Here is a 25,589-nt window from a genome sequence, read left to right as displayed (position 1 = left end):
TCTTCTTCCTCAGAAGCAGAACTCATCTTGACTGCACTGGTCTTAATCTTATTGTTATGCCTGTTGGTTGGACCCCACTGCCATTAAAAAAGCATCATCTCCAATTATTGTTTCATAAATAGATGCACCAAATGCATACAATGACACAAATCAATGTCCAGCTAGCCAAAAACATCAATTAATTCTGGGATAGCATTGACAAGGCTAATTAGTCAATTTTCAAGGAATCCTTTTCAAATTTATGGAGGAAAATAATAACTGAATCCATCTCCTTAATTTTGATTTTTAAAATTTTTTTTCAGTTTTTCGTTTTTAATTTTGAACTAATAAATATTTCACCTCTTTATTACTGTCTCCGGAGGCTTTCTGACCATTCAGCTCTGCCAGTGTTTCTTCTTTAGTGCAATTCTTTGCATTAAATTTTACTCAATTTTGTCTTAATTAGTTCTTTTTCTCATTCATTCTTTCTTACCAGTTCCTTTGCTAAAGGTGCTAAAGTAATTTAATGAGGAAACGTTATGCATTTCAACAAGCTGCTTGGGAACTACTGAATATCAAGATGGAAAAAAAATGAACTTCAAAGGTCAGTTCATGCCATAGATGAAAATTAAGTTGAAATGGACCGCAGACCTAAGCATCCAAGCTAAAATATGAAACTCCCAAAGAAAATCCAGGAGAAAATCCTCAGGACATTTTGGCCAGCAAAATTTCTTCAATAAAAGACAACATGAGGTGATAAAATGGATAAATAAATCAATAGGCTATCTTCTCTTTAAAGACACCATTTGGAAAATAAAAATTAAAATGACACAAATTGGATTGTTATTTTTAGATTATATAAACCTGATGAGGACTTGTACACAGAATATATTAAAGAATTTTTAAAGTCCTTAATAATACAAACAAAAAAGCAAAAATGGACAAAGTATTTGATTAAGCACTTTACTAAAGAACTTTCATGAATGGCCAATAAGCATGTACACAAGCATTCCACCTCATGTGTCACCAGAGAAAAGTAAATTAAAACTAGTGTTGTGTGCCAATACATATCATGGCTACAGTTAAAGACTGATAATATCTAGTGTTGGCAGGTATCTGGAGCAAGTAATTATACCTGGCTAGTGGAAATGGAAAATATTTCAACTTTGGAAAATAATTTGGTAATTTTTGTGAATTTAAACATGTGTTTTCCACATTACTCTGCAATTTGTGCAAAAGAAAAGAAAATGTAATTCCATACAAATTCTTTTCCATGAAAAAATTCTTTTACATGAATTTTCACAGCAGCTTTATTTCTAAAGGCCAAAATTTAGAAACAACTCACATGTCCATTAATGGATAAATGCATAAACAAATTTGGCTATATCTGTAAAATGGGATACTAGCAATCCAGAAAAAGAAATGAATTACTGTTGCTCAAAATGATAGGGCAGATCTCAAAAATGTTGCTGAGCAAAAGAAACCAGACAAAATGGTATGTAATTCTATATAATTTCTCCTTCCCTACAAGAGCATACCCATCCCAGAGAGGGATTCCAGCTTTGTACTGGATCCCAGCATGAGAAGGCATATGGACAAGAGCTATGCAGAACGAGGCAGACCCATAGCCATAGAAAAATCATAGCAGCTACTACAGATCTTCCTCAACTTATGATGGGGTTACATTCAAATAAAACAATTGTCAGTGAAAATACCATTAAATTTAAGATGCTTTTAACACAGCTAACCTCCTGTACATCACAGCTTAGCCTAAGTCTACCTTAAACAAACTCAGAACACTTTCATTAACTTATAGTTTGGCAAAATCATTCGACACAAGGCTTATTTTACAATAAAGTATTGACTATCTCATGGAATTCATTGAATCCTGGACTGAAAGTGAAAAACAGAACAGTTGTGTGGGCACAGAAGGTCATGACTATCTACTATCGACCTAGGTCGACCTAGGTTGACACCTAGGTCGTGGGCACTATCAGCTGTTGACTCTTGTTACTGTGTGAGTGACTGGGAGCTGCCTTCCTGTTGAAGGGCATCTTGGTTCTTTCCACAATTTGGCAACTGTGGTCATTGCTGCTATGAACATTGGGGTACAGATGACCCTTCTTTTCACTACATCTGTATCTTTGGGGTAAAGACCCAGTAGTGCAATTGCAGGGTCATAGGTCTATTTTTAATTTCGTAAGGAATCTCCACACTGTTTTCCAAAGGGCTACACCAACTTGCATTCCCACCAACACTATAAGAGGGTTCCCCTTTCTCCACATCCTCTCCAACACTTTTTGTTTATTGTCTTGATTTTGGCCATTCTAACTGGTGTAACGTGTTATCTCAATGTGGTTCTGATTTGAATCTTCCTGATGGCTAATGATGATGAACATTTTTTCATGTGTCTGCTAGCCCCTTGTATGCCTTCTTTGGAGAAGTGTCTGTTCATGTCTTCTACCCATTTTTTGACGCAATTTTCTGTTTTGTGTCTGTTGAGTTTGAGGAGTTTATTATAGATCTTGGATATCAGCCCTCTGTCTGTAGTGTCATTTGCAAATATCTTCTCCCATTCCATGGATTGCCTCTGTTTTATTGACGGTTTCCTTTGCTGTGCAGGAACTTTTGATCTTGATGAAGTCCCAAAAGTTCATTTTCGCTTTTGTTTTCTTTGCCTTTGGGGACATGTCTTGAAAGAAGTTGCTGTGGCCAATGTCCAAGACATTACTGCCTATGTTCTCCTGTATGATTTTGATAGATTCCTGCCTCAAGTTGAGGTCTTTTATCCATTTCAAGTTTATCTTTGTGTATGGTGTAAGGGAATGGTTGAGTTTCATTCTTCTATACATAGCGTCCAATTTTCCCAGCACCATTTATTGAAGAGACTGTCTTTTTTCCACTGTATATTTTTTCCCTGCTTTGTCAAAGATTATTTGACCATAGAGTTGAGGGTCCATATCTGGACTCTCTACTCTGTTCCACTGGTCAATGTGTCTGTTTTTATGCCAGTACCATGCTGTCTTGGTGATCACAGCTTTGTAGTAAAGCTTGAAATCAGGCAACATGATGCCCCCAGTTTTGTTTTTTCATTTTTCAACATTTCCTTAGCAATTCAGGGTCTCTTCTGGTTCCATACAAATTTTAGGATTGTTTGTTCCAGGCCTTTAAAAAATGCTGGTGGAATTTTGATCAGGTTTGCATTGAAAATGTAGATTGCTCTAGGCAGTATGGACATTTTAGCAATGTTCATTCTTCCAATCCATGAGCATGGAATGCTCTTCCATGTTTTTGTGTCTTCTTCAATTTCTTTCATGAGTGTTCTGTAGTTCCTCATGTACTGATCCTTTACCTCTTTGGTTAGGTTTATTCCCAGTATCTTATGGTTTTTGGTGCTATAGTAAATTGAATCAATTCTTTAATTTCCCTTTCTGTGTTTTCATTGTTAGTGTATAAGAAAGCAACTGATTTCTGTACATTGATTTTGTATCCTGTCACATTACTGAATTGCTATATGAGTTCTAGTAGTTTGGGGGTGAAGTCTTTGGGTTTTCCATGTAAAGTATCATGTCATCTGCAAAGAGAAAGTTTGACTTCTTCTTTGCCAATTTGAATATATTTTATTTCTTTTTGTTGTCTGCTTGCTGTTTCTAGGACTTCTAGTACTATGTTGAAGAAGAGTGGTGAGACTGGACATGCTTTCGTGTTCCTGATCTCAAAGGGAAGGCTGCCAGCTTTTCCCCATAAGGATGATATTCACTGTGGGTTTTTCATAGATAGATTTTATGAAGTTGAATAATGTTCCCTCTATCCCTATACTTTGAAGCGTTTTAATCAGGGATGGATGCTGTATCTTGTCAAATTTTTTTTTTTTTTTGCATCAGTTGAGAGGACCATGTGGTTCTTCTCTTTACTCATTGATTTGTTCTATCACGTTGATTGATCGGTGAATGTTGAACCACCCTCGCATCACATGGATAAATACCACCTGGGCATGGTAGATAATCTTTTTAACGTACTGTTGGATCCTATTAGTGTCGCAGCTGGCGCGACAAATCGACCAGGAACGTGTGGGTAAGAGGATGGTTAAAAGAAATTAAGAGACGAAGAGATGGGGGCAGGAGGAGCACTGAGGAGGATGTCGAACAGTGCCGATTTTATTCCACATCTTTCAAGCATTTATAAGGCAGACCACAATAGAAGGAGTAATACATCAGTATCTAGTCAGATAACCGCAAGTTCCTATAACAAGCTTACATTTACTACAAACAAATCTCCTGATGCCTGGTAGTCATAGCTAATGCCATTAGCTACTATTGATGCAAGACAATCAACCAGGGAGTGGGTTATGGGAGGTACAGGAACAACAAGGACCAACTAAGGATTCATGACCCTGACCACATTGTTCCCTTCTGTAGGGAGAGCATGTGGGAAGTCACGTAGGCGAGCGCACGACACAAAGCATAGACCCTTTCTCAGTGTTACTCAACTTTGCCGTCCTTAACCCCTTGTCAAGGCGTCTGGACTTTAAAGGAGACAAAAGTCAGGGCCTGGTTTGATCTTCAACTCCAACTGTGCCGTGGCCTCCAACATATTAGCTAGGATCTTTTGAGAATCTTGGGATCCATATTCATCAGGGATATTGGTCTGAAATTGTCCTTTTTGAGGGAGTCTTTGCCTGGTTTGGGGATCAGGGTAACTGATAAGAGGGTAACAGACTCTTTTAAAAAAAAAAAGAGTCTGAAAGTTTTCCTTCTGTTTATTTTTTGAAACAGCTTTAGGAGAACAGGTATTCTTTTTTTTAAAGGTTTTATTTATTTATTTGACAGACAGAGATCACAAGCAGGCAGAGAGGCAGGCAGAGAGAGAGGAGGAAGCAGGCTCCCTGCTGAGCAGAGAGCCCGATGCGGGGCTTGATCCCAGGACCCTGGGACCATGACCTGAGCCAAAGGCAGAGGTTTTAACCCACTGAGCCACCCAGGCACTCCAGGAGAACAGGTATTAATTGTTCTTTGAATGTTTGGTAGAATTCCCCAGGGAATCCGTCAGGTCCTGGGCCCTTGTTTTTTGGGAGGTTTTTCATCACTGCTTCAATTTTTGTTACTAGATATTGGTCTATTCAGGTTATCAATTTCTTCCTGATTTAGTTTTGGAAATTTATAGGTTTCCAGGAATGCATCCATTTTGTCTAGGTTGCTTAATTTACTGGCATATAAAACTGTTGATAATAATTTCTGATGATTGTTTCTATTTCCTTGGTGTTAGTCGTGATCTCCCCCCACCTTTTTTCCAATAATTTATTTATTTATTTGACAGAGATCACAAGTAGGCAGAGAGGCAGGCAGAGAGAGAGGGGGAAAGAGGTTCCCTACTGAGCAGAGGGCCTGATGTGGGGCTCAATGCCAGGACCCTGGAATCATGAAGGCAGAGGCTTGAACCCACTGAGCCACCCAGGTGCCCAGTGATCTCCCCCTTTTCATTCATAATTTTATAAATTTGGGTCCTCTCTCTTTCCTTTTGAATTAGTTTGGACAGTGGTTTATCAATGTCACTGATTGTTTCAAATAACCAGCTTCTAGTTTTATTGATGTGTTCTACTGTATCTCTAGTTTCTATATCATTGATATCTGCTCTAATTTTGATTACTTCCCTTCTTGTGTGTGGAGTTGGCTTAATTTTTTGTTGATTCTCCAGTTCTTTAATGTATAAACAGAGCTGGTGTATTCTGCATTTTTCAATTTTTTTGAGGGAGGCTTCAATGGCTATGTATGTCCCCCTTAGGACCACCTTTGCCGTATCCCATAGGTTTTATACCAATGTGTCTTCATTGTCATTGGTTTCCATGAATTGTTTAGGTTCTACTTTGATTTCCTGGTTGATCCAAACATTCTTAAGCAGGCTGGTCTTTAGCTTCCAAGTGTTTGTATTCCTCCCAAACTTTTTCTGTGGTTGAGTTCCAGTTTCAAAGCATTGTGGTCTGAGAATATGCAGGAAATAACCTCAGTCTTTTGGTATCAGTTGAGCCCTGATTTGTGACCAAGGATGTGGTCTCTTCTGGAGAAAGTTCCATGTGCACTAGCAAAGAACGAATAGTCTATTGTTTTAGGGTGGAATGTTCTGTGTATATCTATGAGGTCCACATGGTCCAATGTGTCATTCAGTGTTCTTGTTTCTTTATTGATTTTCTGCTTGGATGATCTGTCTTTTATTGAGAGTGGGGTGTTCAGATCCCCTACTATTATTTATTGTTTTATTATAATTATTTTTTTAAAGATCATAAAACCAAAATTTAGTTAATTCATGGCCTTCCTCCTTCAGTAGGGAATAAATACCTTGAGGACTAGTGTGCTTTAGTAAACTTTATATTTTTACTGAATATCACATAGGATGTGTATTGCATGTGCTAGCTGAATAAATAAGTCAGATTTATGCAATAGTAATGAAAGCCAGAAGCCAAAATATTTGGCATGGTGTTGGCAAGAGATGATTGTGGAAGAAATGTTGGAGTTTGTAAGGACTAACTGCAAAGTCTTTTTCCAGCAATTGATCCCAAAGCACAGTGCTGAAGGTTATAAATATTTTCAATGCAGTACACGGAGATAAGCATGAAGCTCTGGGTAGATGAGATATTGTTTTCTCTCTGTCTCAGAATTAATATATCCTTCTCTTCTATTCTGTACTTCATTCTCCACACCCATTCTCCATTTGTGTGCCACCATAGAGAAAAATTGTCCTTTATCTGATACTTTTGGTTTTAACCAATATTTGATAATCTTTGCTTAGCTATCTAAATGCATCTATGGAGAATTCTCATTCAGAATATCATGCTTTGCTCTAAAATAAATTTAATTTAAAGGTCTATGTGGATTCTCTTCACTCTTGAATTTTTTAAATATTTGGCAACTATATATATGTGTGTGTGTGTATATATATATATATATATATAGTCTAAAACCAAGTTTATGATGGGCGCCTGGGTGGCTCAGTGGGTTAAGCCGCTGCCTTCGGCTCAGGTCATGATCTCAGGGTCTTGGGATCGAGTCCCGCATCGGGCTCTCTGCTCAGCAGGGAGCCTGCTTCCTCCTCTCTCTCTCTCTCTGCCTGCCTCTCTGCCTACTCGTGATCTCTGTCTGTCAAATAAATAAATAAAATCTTTAAAAAAAATAAAAAAAATAAAACCAAGTTTATGATAGTATTTGTTAGATGACTATTTACATTAATTTTTTTCAATTTTTTCATTGGTTCTCAAAATCTTAAAAACTAGAGCTTAGTGAAAGTGGAAGTATAACTACAAGAAGTCTTGAGTTATATTTTTTATAACAATTTTATAAATAATGACCTACTCTCAATACATACATGTACACACACACATACACATACACATGCACATATATATGCACGCATGTGAAACATTCACTTAAAATCTTTTTATTGTGGATAGGTCTGTGAACAAAGGTCTACATTTTTGTGTTCCTTCTATCTTTGTCTGGCATTTCAAATCATATTTGTTAACCATGATTCATTTATGATGTGTACTTTCTCTTTTTTAAAGTTTTTTTTTCTTTTTTAAAGTTTTTATTTAAATTTCAGGTAGTTAACATATAGTGTAATAGTAATTTCAGGTATACAATTTGGTGATTCAACTATGACAGCATACTTTCATATGCATTCATATTCATATTAAAACTTTTCCCTTCCATAGGTTGCCTGGTGAAAATGCAAATTTTTTTTTTGCAATTATGAATTCCAACCAAAACTCCTTTATTTAGGTATCAATTTTTCAATAATCAATTATTAAGATTCAACTATTCATATGGCCTCAGCTAAATAGATTAGTCCTATTTCATGCACACATAAATAATATTACAATAAATTGCATAAATTTCTGAGGAAATTTTGATATAATAAAAGCCATCATTAAATCAAATTCCACCTCCTACATGGTATTAAAAACAAAGTAGTTTTGTGCCCTAAAGTTCCTCTTGAGTGTGAGTTCCTCAAGATAGGAAATTTATCTCACTTACCCCTTTTTCTCCAGTACCAAATTATTTGCTTTCTATAACAAGGGATAAGTACATGACTTTTAATTAGTTGCAGCTTAGAGAATTATTAGAATGTTATGAAAAAGAGCTTAAGGAATTGGAAAAAAAAAAAGACATTATCACCTAAGAAAGGCTATTTAGCTATTTAAGCTTCATGTTTCTCCTTTATAAAGGATAAGAATATTATTAAATGCTCGACCAATCTCTTAAGGGTGTTATAGGGAATAAATTACCTAGCAGATATTGGTAGTTTCTTATTTGCTATGTAATACACAAGTCTGGGGTATAATTAGTATCATTTTATCTGCCCAAAAGCATTCCTAGCCCACAGCAGTAGAAAAATAAGAGTGGTTCTCATTTTCTCTACAGGGAGGTTGCAAAGAAATTACTTATAATTTGAATTCATAGATATAGAGACAGAAGATTGGAAACATTTCATTACATTTGTTTCTGGTTTCCTTCACCTTTGTAGAATTTGTATTATAATTTTATCAAAAAAAATAAAAGATTACTTACTCTGATTTCATTTTCAATTTGGGTTGTATCAAATATACTCTTTTATGAAACTAATTATTACTTTGAAATATTTAAATTGGTATTAATGTTAATACAAAGGTTGATTAAATCTTTAAAATATTAAAAAATACATATCATCTACCTAAACTGTCATGAGTAAAATAACTTTTATGCTGCTTTGCTTAGAAAATTGTTTTTTAAGTTCACTTCATAATGAGACCACTGAAATCATATTACATGTAGAGTGATAAGTTACTTGAAAGAAAGTGCATTCTTTTATTTAATTTTAAAGAATAACTTATTAATGCCACCATAATCTTTACACTTACAAATATTTCTATTACATTTAGAATAAAATTATCTATCTCAAATAATAAATGTGATATTTTAGCTTATTGCATAATATTTCAAAAAACAATGAGCTTGATTTAAAAAAATTTTTTTCAGATGATATGGTATACATAACTAATTTGAATGTTGGTAGCAGAAAGATGCAGTAAATTTTGTTAAAATGTGAAAATAATGCAAGAAAAGCAATTTAGTAATTAGTTAGGAAGAACAGAATATATATAAATCATATGGTCAACTACCATAGAGAAAAAAAATTTTCCACAACCCAGTATTTATTAAAGATATAATGAAAACAATTATTTTCATAGAGGGTTGTTTAAAGATTTTATAAAATGTTCAAGGAATGGAAAGTAAGTATATATATATATATATATAAAATATAATTATATAAATATAATATAATATATATTATATAATATAATTATATGTATAATTATATAAGTATAATAAGTATAATATATATAAGTATAAGTATAATAATATATATAATAATATACTGCAATTCAGGAGAAACATCTAGTTGCTCTATAAATTTTGGACTCATCTGTAATTAGATGATATTTAAAATTATGAGAAGATTTTTTTTTTTAGATCTGATGAGATTGAAAAGATGAAGGGAAGATGGCAAAGTAGACTCACAAGTCTAGTTAGTTATTTTGGAAGAAAACCAGAGAGCTGTAGGCTCTCTCCTTAGTGAAACACTGGTTTAGTTAAGGAAAAAGCCTTAAATGATGCTTAAATGATGTTGACAACTCGTGTAACTGAGAAATAAATTAATGTTAAGTTGGAGGATAGTATGTAAGACATTACATAATTTATTTGGAAAATCAAAATTAAATGAACACAAAATTGAAAAATACAAATTTAACAGGTTATGATAGAAAGAAATAGAAACCAGAACTGATTAATAAGAATAAAATATCTTGTAATAGTGATCAAAGATAGTTTTATAAAGAAGACACAAAGAACATTTGTCTCTATGACCAAATCTAACAAACCTGTTAACTGTTATCATTGTTTTTATATAGAAAGAGTTCTTGAATATAGCCAAAAAATCATGGAAAATCCTTCAAGTTTAATAATGCTGGAGGGACAGCACAATAGGAGGAAGTTTTATAAACAATTTTTATAATTATGAAAGCAATCATCTTTAGAAAGTTTTTTAAATAGTATTCGATAGTTGATGCTTAAAAATCCAATATTCCAGGGCGCCTGGGTGGCTCAGTGGGTTAAAGCCTCTGCCTTTGGCTCAGGTCATGATCCCAATGTCCTGGGATCGAGCCCCACATCGGGCTGTCTGCTCCGCAAAGAGCCTGCTTCCTCCTCTCTCTCTCTCTCTGCCTGCCTCTCTGCCTACTTGTGATCTCTGTCTGTCAAATAAATAAATAAAATCTTAAAAAAAATCCAGTGTTCCATAAATATAAAGATGATTCAAAGACCAAAGTAATAATAGTAATAATGTATGCATATTCCACAATAAGAAAGAAATTCATATTTCTTACTACACTAAGAAACACTAAGAAACTGCATTTTCCCCTCACACGGTCATCTCTCATAGATGAAGAAAGTACTTTTCCATAATTCAATGCATATTAAAGATAGAAAGGATTTATCACACCAGAGTATATATTAATCCCTTATTAGCAAAAAGACTCCAAATGGCCAGATGTTACACTGATTGAAGGAATCGTTGTGAGTTTTGAGAAAGGTTCTGCTCCTTGGAATTAAAATATCAGAAGCAATAAAATGAAAATTCTGGGAAAAGAAAATTTTAAATGTGGATATTGGTGGACATAATAATAAGAAGAGTCATTCTCACTTGGCCTCCTTATTTCCAAATACATATATTCTTCTTTGGGAAAAACCATACCAAATGCTACTCTTTGATTCAAAGCCTTTATTACATTCTTGGAACAAGGACCCATATTGCTACATTTCCCACTGCTCTCAAATGACTTTCTTCTTGAGAAGCAACACTGTATATGACACCAGAGTAAATAACTCAAATTCTGGGAAGATGGTGGTGATACAGGGGTCAATTTTAAATCTTCCCAAAGTAAGTAGAATAAGAAAACTAAAACGCCATGGAAAACATTTGCAAAAATAAAAAAAAGAGATTGTTCCTGTATATGTTTTGCCATGTAACAAATTGCTTTAAACATGAGTGACTTAAAACATACTTTTTTTTTAATTTTTTTATTTTTTTTTAAGATTTTATTTATTCATTTGACACAGAGAGATCACAAGTAGGCAGAGAGGCAGGCAGAGAGAGAGGAGGAAGCAGGCTCCCCGCAGAGCAGAGAACCCGATGCGGGACTCGATCCCAGGACCCTGAGATCATGACCTGAGCCGAAGGCAGCGGCTTAACCCACTGAGCCACCCAGGCGCCCAAAACATACTTTTTATTGTAACTCATACTTTTATGGGTCAGGAATTTGAACAGGCCCAGCTGGTAATTTTTTTTTCTAGGTGATACTGACTTTGTTCTCTCAGTAATACTCAGCTGGCAGGTGGTCTCGTCTGCAGGACCAAACAGAACATTCCTTGCAGGTGTGTAACCTTAGATGGGATGGGTGAAAGGTTGAAATTAGTTAGAATTACCAACCAGTTGACCTACTTGAGGATGCTTCTGCACGGTGGTTGAAAGATAGTGAGATTTCTTACAGGGTTGCTGGGGGCTTCCAGATAAGAGTATTCCAAAAAGACAGAAAGTTAGAAACTACCAGTTTCCTGAGCACTGGCACAGTGTTATTCCAGTGTGTGTCATTTGTCCAAGCCCACAATGAAGACCTCCCAAATTCCAGGTGTAGGGCATAAGCTCCACCTTTGATGGAAAAATTAAGAGTTGGCGACCACATTCAATCTGCCGTACCAAGTGACAACATATCCTAAAACATCCCAAAATATGAACAGCTGGGGATGAAACAGAATCACAATCAGAAGTTCTTTTACTGTTGTGAGAAAAGAAACACAGAAATGCAGAGTTACTTTTAGCCCAGTGGAAAGGGGAAAGCCAAATCTGCTGCTGGAATTTCACTAGAATTTTTGGAAGCAGGAATTAGGAAGGCCAGTTGTTCTTCTCCCATAATTAAGTCCATCCAGGGGTCTTTCTTGCCTCTCTGGAAAACACCACTGTCACTCTTCTGTTTTACTTTTTTTTTTCTCTGTCCCACCACACATTCAGTCCATACTAATCCTATCTGTTCTCACTTCAAAACATATTCAAAGTTTGAGTGCTTCTCCTTTCCTGCTCTATTACCCTGTCGAAGCTACCATCATTGCGCAGCTCTTTGATGTCAACACATTTCCTCTATGTCTTCCCTGTCTTCCTTCCTTGTTGACACCCCACTACAGACCACACTCAAGTCCTCCACCCTTTGTCAATAATCCCTTGAAATGGGAATTCAGATACTGTTTTCAAAGTAAGCCAGACTAATGGTCCTTTGAAAAGTAAGTCAGATATTTCCACTCCTCTGCTAAAACCTCTCCAAATCTCTCCCATCAGACTCAGTAAATGCCTATCTCTTTAACACAAATGACCCCCAACATCCTATAAAATCTATTTCCTCCATTTCTTTCTGACTCAGCCTCTACCGATCTTTCCCTGGTTCACTCTGCTGCAGCACGGACGGTCTTTGCTGTTTCTAGATCGTGTGTACATGACCCATCTCGGGCCATCATGCTCTGCTGTTCCGACTGGCTGGAATGTCGTTTCTCCTATAGGCACATGGTTCTTTTCTTCAGCTGTTGTTGTTACTTCACATACCATTTTGTGGTTATGTGATTCTCTGATGACCGTACTTATATTTGCAATCCCTTCTGGCCTAGCAATCCCTAATTTTATCTTTTGCACTTAAAATAACTTGCTATGTGTTCTACTCGTTTTGTATATTTTCTGACATTCCACACTAGAATGTCATCATTGTGATGCAACAGAACTTTTATCTGTTTCATTCATTGTTTCAAGTTCACTGACTAATACAGCTTCAAGTACATGATAGATGCTGAATATTGAATAAACTGGTGGATGAATGAGTGAATGACAAAAACCCAGTGCAATTTTTATATAACTAGGGAATCTCCACTTTTCTATTTTATGTATTTCCAAGAATATCTCCAAAATCTTCAGCAATATATTTTTCACTTTTGAACTCTGATGATAATGTAGGGGAATTATCTAAGAAGACATTTTTTCATCATTAATTCGTGTTTATTGTCTGTGAGAATTTTGGTGTACAGAATTAGACATATTTGGGAATCTGCTTTCCTGACTTTTTGCTAACCTGACTTTTCTGGGGTTTATAAAGACATGAGAACTAGTTTCTGCCATTTTCAAAGGATAGAAAATTAATGAGTTTAATCCAAACAATTAAATATGTTTTCTCCAAATTTGCCCATCTACTGTTGACTATTAAAATGCCCTAGCATCTTCCCTGATTGAAAAAATATTTGGTGTCTTGTGAAAATACAGCTTTGCTATTTTGTGTCAATCTATTCTTTAAACTACTGAGTTTTAAATTAGGCTAATAGCTTAAAATTAGAGTTTTGGTTATTATATAATAATATAAGTTGTCTACATACATCTAATAGAGTATCCTGATTAAAAAGACAGAATTAGGAAAAAAAGCTTAATATTGAAGTTTTTAGAATTGACACATATTTAAATTTGTATTTACACAATACAAGGCAAATTGATTTCTTGTCTTCTTCAAGTTGATTCTGGGTAATGAAACCAGCTTTTTCTAAGTATATTCCCTCATGGTAATCATTAAGTATCCTTCACAGAAGAATACATTTTTTATCTCCCATCAATTATGTTTTCAAAATGTAAGATCTGATTTTATTAGTAAATATTCCACATAAAGCAATGTCTTTTAATAAATTCTTTTTTTTCTTCTCCTTTTAGTACATGACTGCTTGAAATATATATTAAGATATCGTCTCTCAGTTTTATAGTTTTTGACACTAGGAGTATTTGCCATTTTCAAGAAAGTGAAAACTATAACTCTCAATCATCTCTTTTAATATTTCTATATAGCTTCACATTTGGAAATTGAAGATTTTTTCATGTTTTTATGGATTTTGGAGGCTGCTCACTCTTACTCAGTTTACCTTTTGATAGTTAACAGACTCATGAATTTAATTATTTGCACCATGTACTGAGGCTTATGTTACAAAATTGGGCATAACTACAGCATGCACTTCCCTGGAGAGTTGTGAACATTCATGGAAAAAAAGGAAAGTATATTGAGAACTTTTCACAGTAGCTGTCAAAAATAAATGCTTAAGCGGCCGGTGACTGGTGGTTCAGTTGGTTAAGCATCTGTCTACTTTCAGTTCAGGTCATGATCCCAGGGTCCTGGGATTGAGTCTCACATCCCACTCCCTGCTCAGTGGGGAGCTGCTTCTCCCACTGCCTGCCACTCCCCCTCTTGAGCTCTCTCTCTGTCTCTGACAAATAAGTAAAATAAAAATCTTTAAAAGATAAAATAAGTAAATGTTCAATACATAATAGTAGTTATTATTTTTGAATAAATATTTAAACTTTCAGCTGAAGGGTTTGCACTGATTATATATTATTTAAATTGTGCAATAATAGCAAACTTTGATTTGTTTTTCATGTTGTGAAACACAGTTCAGCTAAAAAATTACTTAACTGTATTTTTTGTCTGATTTGCTAACAACCAAAAACAAAAAGGTAAAGCAAGTTAATGTCCCCTGAAGTTGAATGAAATATTAAAACACCAGGAAGAGGAGTGCCTGGGTGGCTCAGTTGGCTCAGCATCTTCCTTTGGCTCAGGTCACCATCCTGGGGTCCCAGGATGGAAGCCATGTCTCACCCAGCTCTCTGCTCAGTGGGGAGTCTACTTCTCCCTCTGCCCCTTACCCCACCTTGTGTTCTCTCTATGTCTCTCTCGCAAATAAATAAATAAAATCTTAAAAAAAACCAAACAAATAGAAATTTTATAAGCAGGGAATGGATTATAAGAAATTTCACTATAAATTTATTACTTTTTCTGCTGTACAATTTTTCTTTTGCAATAATTATAACTAAGATCTCACTATTTGAACTGTGTAAGTGCTTAATTTTATTATAAATATAACAACATATTTTAATAAGAGTTATTTAACTTATTTATAATGACATTAAGGAGGGAAAATTCTAGGGTGATCTAAGAACAATCATCAGTGCCAGAAAGCAAAAACAGTAGAAATAGTAAAACAGTTATTATTATTATTATTGTTAGAGGTCATAAAAAAATTAATGAAGGAAGCACTGAAATCCAAAGGAGTGAAACCAGCTTCCTATGTTCTATGGATGGCTTAAGTGCTATCAACTCCACTGGGGACTTTGAAAGATGTAGAGCCAGGTTTGTCTTGACTTGTAATTTTTCTCTCCCTAGGGCGTTTGGAAATGTCTGGAGACATTTTTAGTTGTCAAACAAGGAGTGGGGTTGCTATTGGCATCTGGTGGGTAACAAGGGCAGCCACTGCACGTCTTACAGAGCATGGGACAACCTCCCACTACAAAGAATTACCCAGCACAAAATGTCAATGGTGTCTAGGCCGAGAAACCCTGATGTATAGGAAGATAAAAATAAAATAAAGAAGCATGTTCAACTGCTGCGGGAAGAATGTATCCAAGATCTATACAAAAATGTATACTCCAGGTCTAAAATACTGACAAGTTGAAGCAAGCCAATGTTGTGGAGAGATTATGGGAGAAATGTTTGTTCTTCTCTAGTTCCATGGGGACACCAAATTCAGAAGCAGCCACTAAGACACTAAGGCAAGATTTATAGTGCAAATAATTTATGTGGAACATGATCCCAGGAGTCCCTGGGAAGGAAAAGCAATAGATAAAGTGTGGCTATGAAGCATGAAACCACTGAGAATACAGGAAGCTAAATCCTTCCGGAAAACACTGTCAGACAGCGAGGACCACATGCCTCAGAATTATCACAACATCAAGGACAAGGGGATGAAGTATTTATTGATATACCAGTACCCGCTGGTCAACGGATGAGGTCCGCTCCTGTTGGAAAGATTTCTTACATGGGTGGAAACCTACCTTTAGTTACTTTCCCCTTATTGGTCTGTGTCTGCTTTGGAACCACGGAGGCCACATTCAATCCCTTCTGGACATTGAGACTTTATAGCTACTGGAAGATAATTGGCAGTAAGTTGGAACTGGCCCATAACTGGCCCCTTCACTAGGAGGACTAACTGTGAATTTCTTGGCAACTCCATGGTCAGTGACGTCATACTGGTAGTTTAAAATCAATCATGGTGCATTTGCATCACAGAAACTGGAAAACTATGAATCAGAGCTTCCTCAGAGAGCCAGTTGTCAGATAGCCATCAGAGACCCTGGAAAATTGCTCCCACCTCCCTAGGTCTTTCCAGTAGCTAGCTAAAGTCACTGCCTGGAGAAAGGACATAGCCTGACCTGAACACTCACGCTAGATTCATCTTCATTTACCTCTATTTTTCCTTTAATGCTATAAAATGAACCAAAATTGCTATTAAACAACACTTTTAGCACCCATCTTATGATTTTTTATTATTATATGCTAGTCAACATACAGTACATCATTAGTTTTTGATGTAGTGTTCCATGATTCATTGTTTGCCTATAAAACCCATTGTTGTTCATTACCACATGTGCCTTCCTTAATACCCATCACCAGCCCATTTCCTTATAAGAGTATTGGAAAGAAATTGATCACTGTGGGTCTTGCTTTGTATAACCTGCTTAATCATTTAATCTGCTAACATAATTACAACAAGTTAATGCTTCCATATGATATGAGGGAGGAAAGACTAATCATTATCTTCTATGGAGAATGATGAAAAAGTTTTAACATTTTTTTATTGCTATGATTCTGGAGAAATAAAGCTTGAGTAGAAGAAAAAAAATCTGTTGAAATGTAACTTAACCAAATTTGAAAATCACTCACCCTTAATAAGTAGCAAGAGCCCCACAGTGTCTTCTTTAATTCCTTTAAATAATTTATCATTTGAATATCCCCTGCGTGGAAGTTATATAGGGGAAGTTAAGGCATTTTTTTTTCTTCACATGCCCTTTAGCTTATAAGTACATCAAAGATAGATCTGAGCTGCTCAGCATAAATGTCTCCATTTCAGAATGCATGCCATATTATTTTTAATGATGTTACATTACAAAATGGCTTATTTGACAAGACCGCAGGATTTATTTTAGAGGTGAACATAGTACATTCAACATTGGCTTTGATTTTTACCTCTGCATTTAGCATGGCTTTGATAGAATAAGCATATTAATTTTGGTTCACTTAAAAAATTCATAAGCTATTGCTTTTCTATTCAAAGTTATGACAGAATAAGAAAACTCAATGTTTTCCAAAAGTATGGATGAAAATGTTTATAACAGAAAAAGCCCAGTCTCCTGTGTGTTCATGAGCATTACTGAAAGCATATAATAACAGAATTTTCAGTGATTGAGTGAATTCTCCTCTTTGCTTTACTTCTTTACTTACCACTTATAAAAAAATTAAAAAAATATTCAGTAAGGCAAAAACAAATCATAAGTGAAAGTCTAAATCAGCTATCATTTCAAGTTTATGAAACCTAAACCTCAACCGTGAGCATTTATTATTTCATGGGTCCTGAAGCTCACTCTGTGAGGCATTTGGGATGGTCCCAACAATTTAAATTTCTGATGAATTCTAATATAAGAAGGAAAAGATGGCAGACCTACCTCCAGCTCTCCTTTTGAATGTAAGCTTTAATATAAATACCATCCATTTTCCCAAAAGACAACATCATACTTTATTCAGCTAAATATTAATGGTTATTCTATGATAAATTTGTTTAAAAATTAGTCTCAAAATAAGGAACAAGGATCACTTGCTGATACATATATCATCTTTATAAGAATAGAAAGAGAAAACTTAATAAGCAAAATATTATTAGGAAAATTGCTAAGAATGACCATGAGGATATAATATTAAACCAGCATTTTTGTAAGACTTCAGTGTTTTTTCCTCTGTTCCTGCTGAAATATGAACTTGTCAATAGAAATTCCCAATCCAATGCCTGCATGCAGTCGGCTAACCTGCAAAATCCTATCTCATTTTTAAAGGTATCCTTTTGCTTTCATTTACAAGAAGTTTGGTAGAAGAGAAAGAAAAACAACTCTACTACTGTATTAGTCCTGAGGCATTTTTTTACTTTATGCATTTTTTCACATTCTACAAGGTTCTGTCTAGTTGTTGTTTGTACTGTCAATGCCATTGGAATGTAAGACCATACCCTTAAATCAAAGAGCAGTGACTCAGTATGCCAGAATTTTAGGTATGTATATGAACAAATTAAGATGCACCATGGACCATCTGCTTAAAAATTGCTCAAGATCCATTTTCTTGTTTATTTTCTGGCTGCAATATCTTTCCAATGCATCAGTGAGAAAACAACTATTTCAGAGTGGCGTGTTAAGCCATAAGACTTGTTTTTCTATTGAGATACACATATGTACATACACATATTTATTGATTAATTGAATATTTTATTTATTTATTTGAGAGAGAGAGAGAAAGAGTGAGCTGGGGAAGAGCAGAGAGAGAGGGACAAGCAGACTTGACACTGAACATGGAGCCCGCTGAGGGGCTCGATCCTACAACCCTGAGATCCTGACCTCCATCCAGCCGCCTCCATATATTCATTTATAAGTATGTTTATTTTTTGAAAGAAATTTTTTCATAAAAAATTTAATGTCAAGTGTTATGTCCTCAAAGCATGCTTTTGCAGGCATTTCACACAATATTAAATATTTGCCTAGTACTTTAACATTTAATTGAACCATACCAAGAAATCTGTAAGGTAGGTATTATCGTTAATGTTTTATTGGTATTTATTTACAGGTAATTGACAAATTAAAGAATTTATTGAGAATAACAGTGCAATAATGTTTCTAAATATGTCTCTAATGTGACTTCTATGGTACTTCAATTATAGTTTAAAATAAACACTTTTTCTTTTCAGCCTCTAGAATTAGAGAAAATCAACCTATAAATTATACATTATCTATTAAATATCAAATTTTAAGCATATAATAAGCATAGCAAGTATAGGGCCTATAATAATGGTTATTATAATTATTATTAATATATGGTTAAAATCGTATTATGTACAGTTATGTATAATGTATGTATATGTGTATATATAGATAGGTATAGGTAACTATTCAGCCACAGTATAATTCAAAGACTTCTGTATTGAAAGTTAACTTACTCTTTTTTTATTATACTATTTTATTGTGGAAATACATCCTAAGGACCAGTGAAGAATGCATGTTTTTAGGACTAAATCTATCTCTTCATGAGCTCTACTCATCCTTCCTCTTAGACAGTGATAATCTGGCCTGTGGTGAGAGAGACAGTAGGCAAAGTATGGAGCTGTACATGGTGGCTCCAGGGTTAGCCAAAAATATACAGCCTATTTCACAGGAGAAAATTAAGGATGCTTATTAAGTGCTTAACACAGATCCAGAAGCATATTATATGCTCTATACAAGTGTCTGTTACATTTATTTGACTTTGTTCCTAGAGAAAACATCAGTCACATGTATGCATGGATCATGGGTAATACTACTAAGTGTAAAAATGGCACTGTGTTAAACAATTATTAAAATATATATGTAATCTGGATTTTATAAATTTAGTAATTTTGAACAGGAAAACCTAAAGAAATAAGGTTGTGTTCATTGTACAAGTTTTCCAACATGCAGACACGCAGAACATCCAATGTTTCTCTCAAAAATTTGTATTTGATGTATTACCACTTCGCTTCTTTGCCATAAGTCATTAATTAAATCATTAGCTCTCAACAATTAGCCATCATTGTGTGGTGAATAAAAGCTGTATTCTAATTTTTAAAATATGCAAACATTTTATTGGCATTTTATCAAGCAGGTAGGTATGGGTTCTCTTTCACAAGAGCACCTCTTTCTTCATAAAGCTATTGATTACCATGAAAGCTTGTGGTGGGCTAAGAATCTGGACAAATGAAGAGAAAGGAGGCAATGAGTCCAGCTAAACTTGGCACCGATGATCGCAGAGCCCATGCATCACATCGACCCAACTATTTCATTTAGAGAATAGTATTTTCTCTGTATGCATGTTTTTTTTGCCAAATTTCTGACTCCATTAAAACACACACACACACACACACACACACACACACACACACACTGTTCCTCCTGTGAATAGCTGCAAGCGTATGCCTGTACCCAGGAAGGCAGCAACACTGAAGACTCCTTTACAGGTATCATGTCATTGAAGGGATATTTGCAACCATCTGTGCCATGTATTTGTGCCTATATTTGAGGGACAGGGTTGTGCTCTTTTGTACATGGTGCTAGACTGATGTCAAATGGAAGCATTGTCTCAGCTGTACTGTAGTGAGATTCCTCTCCTTTTTAAAATTTTAACGCAACCAATTTGTTTGTTTTATTGGAGTAAGAACACTTAACCATATATACATAATATAATAGAAATACCGCACAATACATTATTTGTAACGGTAACTCAGCTTTTCTCTTGTCTATCAAAAAGCATATTATTTGATACAATGTGTCTTAAGATTCAAGTCCTGCCTCTACCTCTAATAAGCTATATAACCATGAACAAACCAACTAACATTTCTGAGCTTCAGTTTACTCAGCATTAAAATGCTGATAGTATTTCCTGTTTATATTCACCTGCTAATAAATATAGTATCAGAAGAACTATCACTCACATGATTAGATGATAAACACTAGGATTCTATGAATATATAAAATCTCAATATCAATTCAAATTCTTATGTATGAAGTGCACATCTAGAGAAACAGCCTCTGAAACAGTGCACAATAAAATATTTAACTTCATGTCAGTATTTTTTCCTTAAAATAGAATAAAATGTAGAAAAATAACAAGAATTAGTTATTTTCTTCATTCAATTGTTAAAATCCTCTAGAACATTTAAAAATATCTCTTGGCTAGACTCAGAGATTCATGCACTCTGCTTAATTATTCCCTATTCAAGGTAAATAAGGGAAATTCATTGCATTTTATGTAGAACCCTTCAACTACTAAATTAGAAAATTTGGCACACATTCGTAAGACAGAAGAGAGATATAAATAGACCATATTCAACTTCTTGGAAGCACAGTCTCTTTAAAGAAAAAAAAAACATATACTTACAACTATCAGGAGACAAGTGCCTTTCTTGATAAGATGTAAACTTCTTTTTTTGCAGTTAATCATTTTGTTCTTCCTCCAATAATGCTTATTTTGTTGTCAGTCAACCCGAATGTGTACTTGAGGTAATCAGTTTAGAAATGCAGCAGCTCATGCTGCCATTTCCACTTCATACTGAGAATCTTCATGTTATTTGCACAAACAACTTGGATTATTCTGACCGACGAGTAGATCAAACATACGTTATGATAAGTATGTTATTAGTTTGATGAAAGACAACCAAGTTTATATGGACTTTCACCAAATTATTTTAATCCATGGAGAGAGTGATGTCACCAAGACGATAGAGAATGAGACCTCAAGCCCTGTCCCCTGCTGAAGATCAATTATCAAAATGCTGTCCACAAACAAAAAGCACTAGAGTATACTTACAAATTTCAGCCACACAGTGAGACAAAAAACCTGAGAATGATCACACAAAAAGGGAAGGAAGTTTCATTTTGCTTTATCATGCCATCTTCTGAACCAACGCTGCTTGTGGCCAAGAGGAAGCTCTCCAGCTAGAAAGAGTGCCTTTGCCTCTGCTCTCCCTTTCCTTTGGAAGCAACCAGCATCTTCAGTGTTTTAGGGCACCATGTGAAGGACACACCTCAGTTTTACCCATCCAGAGAACGGGCAAAGCTGAGTCAGAGGGAGTTGGCTAAGAGCAAGGAAGAAAGGCAGGGGATTTCAGTATCAGCCAATGCATCAGAGTAATCTTTATAAGCCACATGTTGAATGATCAGAATTCTGAATCAGCTAACAAATGGAGACCATCCACAGAGTCTTCAAACAGAAGATTCTAAATAGAGATTCAATTCTTCAATACCCATCTCAACCTTCTTATTCTTTCATAAGTCAGCATCACATATACACTTCATGGCAGACAATGTTGCCTGGTTACCAAGCAGCCATTTTACTCCTTCCTTTTGAAAAAATAAAACAAAAGCAAAATATATTTGAAGGACAAACCCCTGCAAGTTTCCCAGATAGTTGCTTTCTTAGCTTGGTTTGCAAACTAGACATGGCTATGAATATATATATATATATATATATTTTTTTTTTAATTTAATTTAATTTTTTTATTTTAAAAATTTATTTTACTTATTTATTTTGAGAGAGAGAGAGAGAGAGAGAGATGGGGGTGGGAGGTGGAGGGCAGAGGGGAGAGGGTGAGAGAGAATCTCAAAAAACCTTCACACTGAGCACAGAGCCCGATGCAGGGCTTGATCTCATGACGCTGAGATCATGACCTGAGCTGAAATCATGAGTTGGGTGCTTAATCGACCGATCTGCCCAGGTGCCCCCTGTGAATATATTTAAATCTCCTGTAAAGCAATAAGGCAAAGTCTTCTGGTGGATTTCTGAGAAAGAAAAGATCCATGTAGGGACACCTGGGTGGCTCAGTGGGTTAAAGTCTCTGCCTTCTGCTCAGGTCATGATCCCAGAGTCCTGGGATCTAGTCCCACATCAGGCTCTCTGCTCCTCGGGGAGACTGCTTCCTCCTCTCTCTGCCTGCCTCTCTGCCTACTTGGGATCTTTGTCTGTCAAATAAATAAATAAAATCTTAAAAAAAAAAAAAAAAGATCCATGTGGGAAAAAAAAAGAAAGGAAAGCCCCTTTGCTTACCACATACTGTCTTTGAATTTGGGCATGAAAAGTGCAATTAAATAAGGAGATAGTCTAATGAGATTCAGGGCGACACACTGGAATGATTGAAAAGAGGGATAGATAGGTTAATCTGTTGACCTTCTATAAGAATCCCTGGCAGTAGGATAATTAAGTCTTTATTTCTTTAGCCAATATTAGTTGGATATTCTGATATTTGCAGTTGATATAATGTTAAATGAGTAATCAAAAATTTGCTGTACTTGTGCATACTAATTTTCTTCTAAAATCATGATTACAAATGTGCTGCACTTTAATTCAATGGTGTTAATATTAATTATTCAATTTATGAAGCCAATATCGCTTGGCAAATCTAGGAAATCGATACATACATCAGGGCTGTTCCTTACTTTCAGAGGTCTTTCAACATACTTGGGAAATAAGTGCAAGATTGCATGTCATCTTTTTGGCAAGACTTTTCTACTTCTCAAATTCTCTCCTTATCTTCTGATCCTAAAGGATCACATCAATGTTTCTAAAATGGTAATCTGTGTATATTTCAGTGTGCTTTAATTACTTTCTTTTATTTAAGAAGCAATATAACCCAGTATTATTTACACTGTCTTATTTAACGCCCTGTGCAGAATATTGTCCACTTAGACACTTTATTCATATTTTCAAACATTACTTAATTTTTTACTTAATAGACATTTCTTGAACAGTAGTAAGGATGGGCAGCGTCTTGAGGAAGTAAGGTATATTTTTAAGGATTTAGAAATCATGCTTCCTGCCCTGTAGGAGCTCATAATTTACTTCTACAATTAAATTTAAATAGGTTTGGAATTTTCAGAAGGAAAACATTTTTTGATGTGTTACTAGTTCAGACAGTAGAATAATCTTTGAGATTTTTAATATTAATTTGAAAATGCATATTTAAGATGCAATCACTAAAAATACTTAAGCATCTACAGCTGAATCCCATGCACTGTTTTAGACCTTAGAGCTGGTTATCGTTTTCAGGTATTCTTTTCCTTCCAGGAACATGGGAAGATCAAATTTTCATGTTCCCTTGAAGTTTAATAGGCTCTGTAGCCACCCACAATTCACTGGAGTCTTTCCTATGCTCTTCAAATCTCCAAGTTGCTGTTATATCTCCAGTTGGGTGTTATATCTCTTCTCAAATTTGCAGAGTAAGTATCCATCGTGTTTAATGGAAATATATTCTCTTTTCTAATATTCTGAAGTATCTATTACTAATACTCATATTAATACTAATACTAATACTTTTTTAGGTAGACGACAATGCCAACTCTTTTCCATCTTGAAATAAAACCAAAAACATTAACAAAACTAATAACAAAATGCCCTTCCTTTTACCCTGATGCCCTCCAGTGACTGACTCTCATTATCTTTCAATGATCCTGCTTAGCCATTATGAAATAATTGCTTATGGTTATCCTCACCAGTTTTCTATCTCAGAGTCACTGAAGCCACTACCACCTTGGGTCTAGGTGTTGACTTGATCAAGCTCTCATCATGATATATTATGTTATACTGGTAATTTTATATTTTTTTCTGATATGGGTATTTATCTTAGTATACATTATTTTTAAATTTAGTTATACTTAATATTTTGTACATCTTTACCAATGAATATCTGGTTCTCCATATCCTACATTAGAGATTTTAATACCCGAGGGTAGAGGAGTATTTAACTTGAATGTAAAGTACAAATTCCAAGAGCTTTCCTTCCAAGAAGTACGTAGCAGTTAGTAAGGAGCCAGTGAAGGCACCAATCCTGTGGCAAAAAATAATAATAAAAATTAAATTAAATTAAATAGATATACATATATAAATAATATATATAAATAATACATAAATATATGTCATTTTCATTATATATGTATATAATATATAATTTATATATTATATATAATAATTTATTATTAATTAATAATAATAACTGAGATTAATGACCAATTCAAAACTGGAGACATTTGATTTGCTCAGCCTGAATTTACCCTGACGTTGGTGCATATCATAAGATGAAGGATTCTACTAGGCTTTCCATAGGAAGAAGAGAAGCCTGAGATGGCCCTGTGGGCCGACAGAAGTAATCATAATCTAAAATAGCAATAGATGCATGATTGGTATTAATCATGGGGCATTTACAGATGATGGAGCAATGTACTGATCTGGAAAAGGATGGAGGGGTCCACAAGAGTAGCATTAAATCTGTAACCCTTTGCTATCTAAGAGATGAAGTAGTAACAGAGGAAGAAACTGATAACAAGACATCACAGGTCTCACCTTCATCATTCCAAACTTATTAGAAGTGAAATACGGTCGACTGAACCGCAGACCAGACAGTATCAACACGGCTAAATCCCCACTCCGTATCCTACCAACCTTTTAAAATAGTATCATTTTTACAGACAAGAGACTTAACAATATCCATGATCTGTGCATATGTGTGGCTGATGTTTTCTGTAGAAACAAAGTAAACTAACACCCTAAGCTGTATACAGTGTATAACATGCTTCTGGGTCTGTTTTAAGCACTTAATAAAAATCTTCAAATTCTCCCTATGTAATTGGTGACATTGTCTTGGTTAATCCTGCAGGCACAACTTCTGACTCCGTATTTTGCCTCTTCTTTCTTTCCAGGCCTCCTTATCACTCTGCTTACAGATGAAAGATGATTAGGACAGGTGTGAAGTGATAGAGAAATAGTTCTAAAGCTCTGAATTCTGCATTGGGCCTTAGAATGTATTTCCACAATAAAGTAATGTAATTTTAAAAAGTACATTAATTTTCAGGGTAGAATACAGAAG

Source organism: Mustela erminea, chromosome 3 (assembly GCF_009829155.1).
Source record: "Mustela erminea isolate mMusErm1 chromosome 3, mMusErm1.Pri, whole genome shotgun sequence".
NCBI classification, from domain to species: Eukaryota; Metazoa; Chordata; class Mammalia; order Carnivora; family Mustelidae; genus Mustela; species Mustela erminea.
This window is presented reverse-complemented; position numbering follows the sequence as displayed.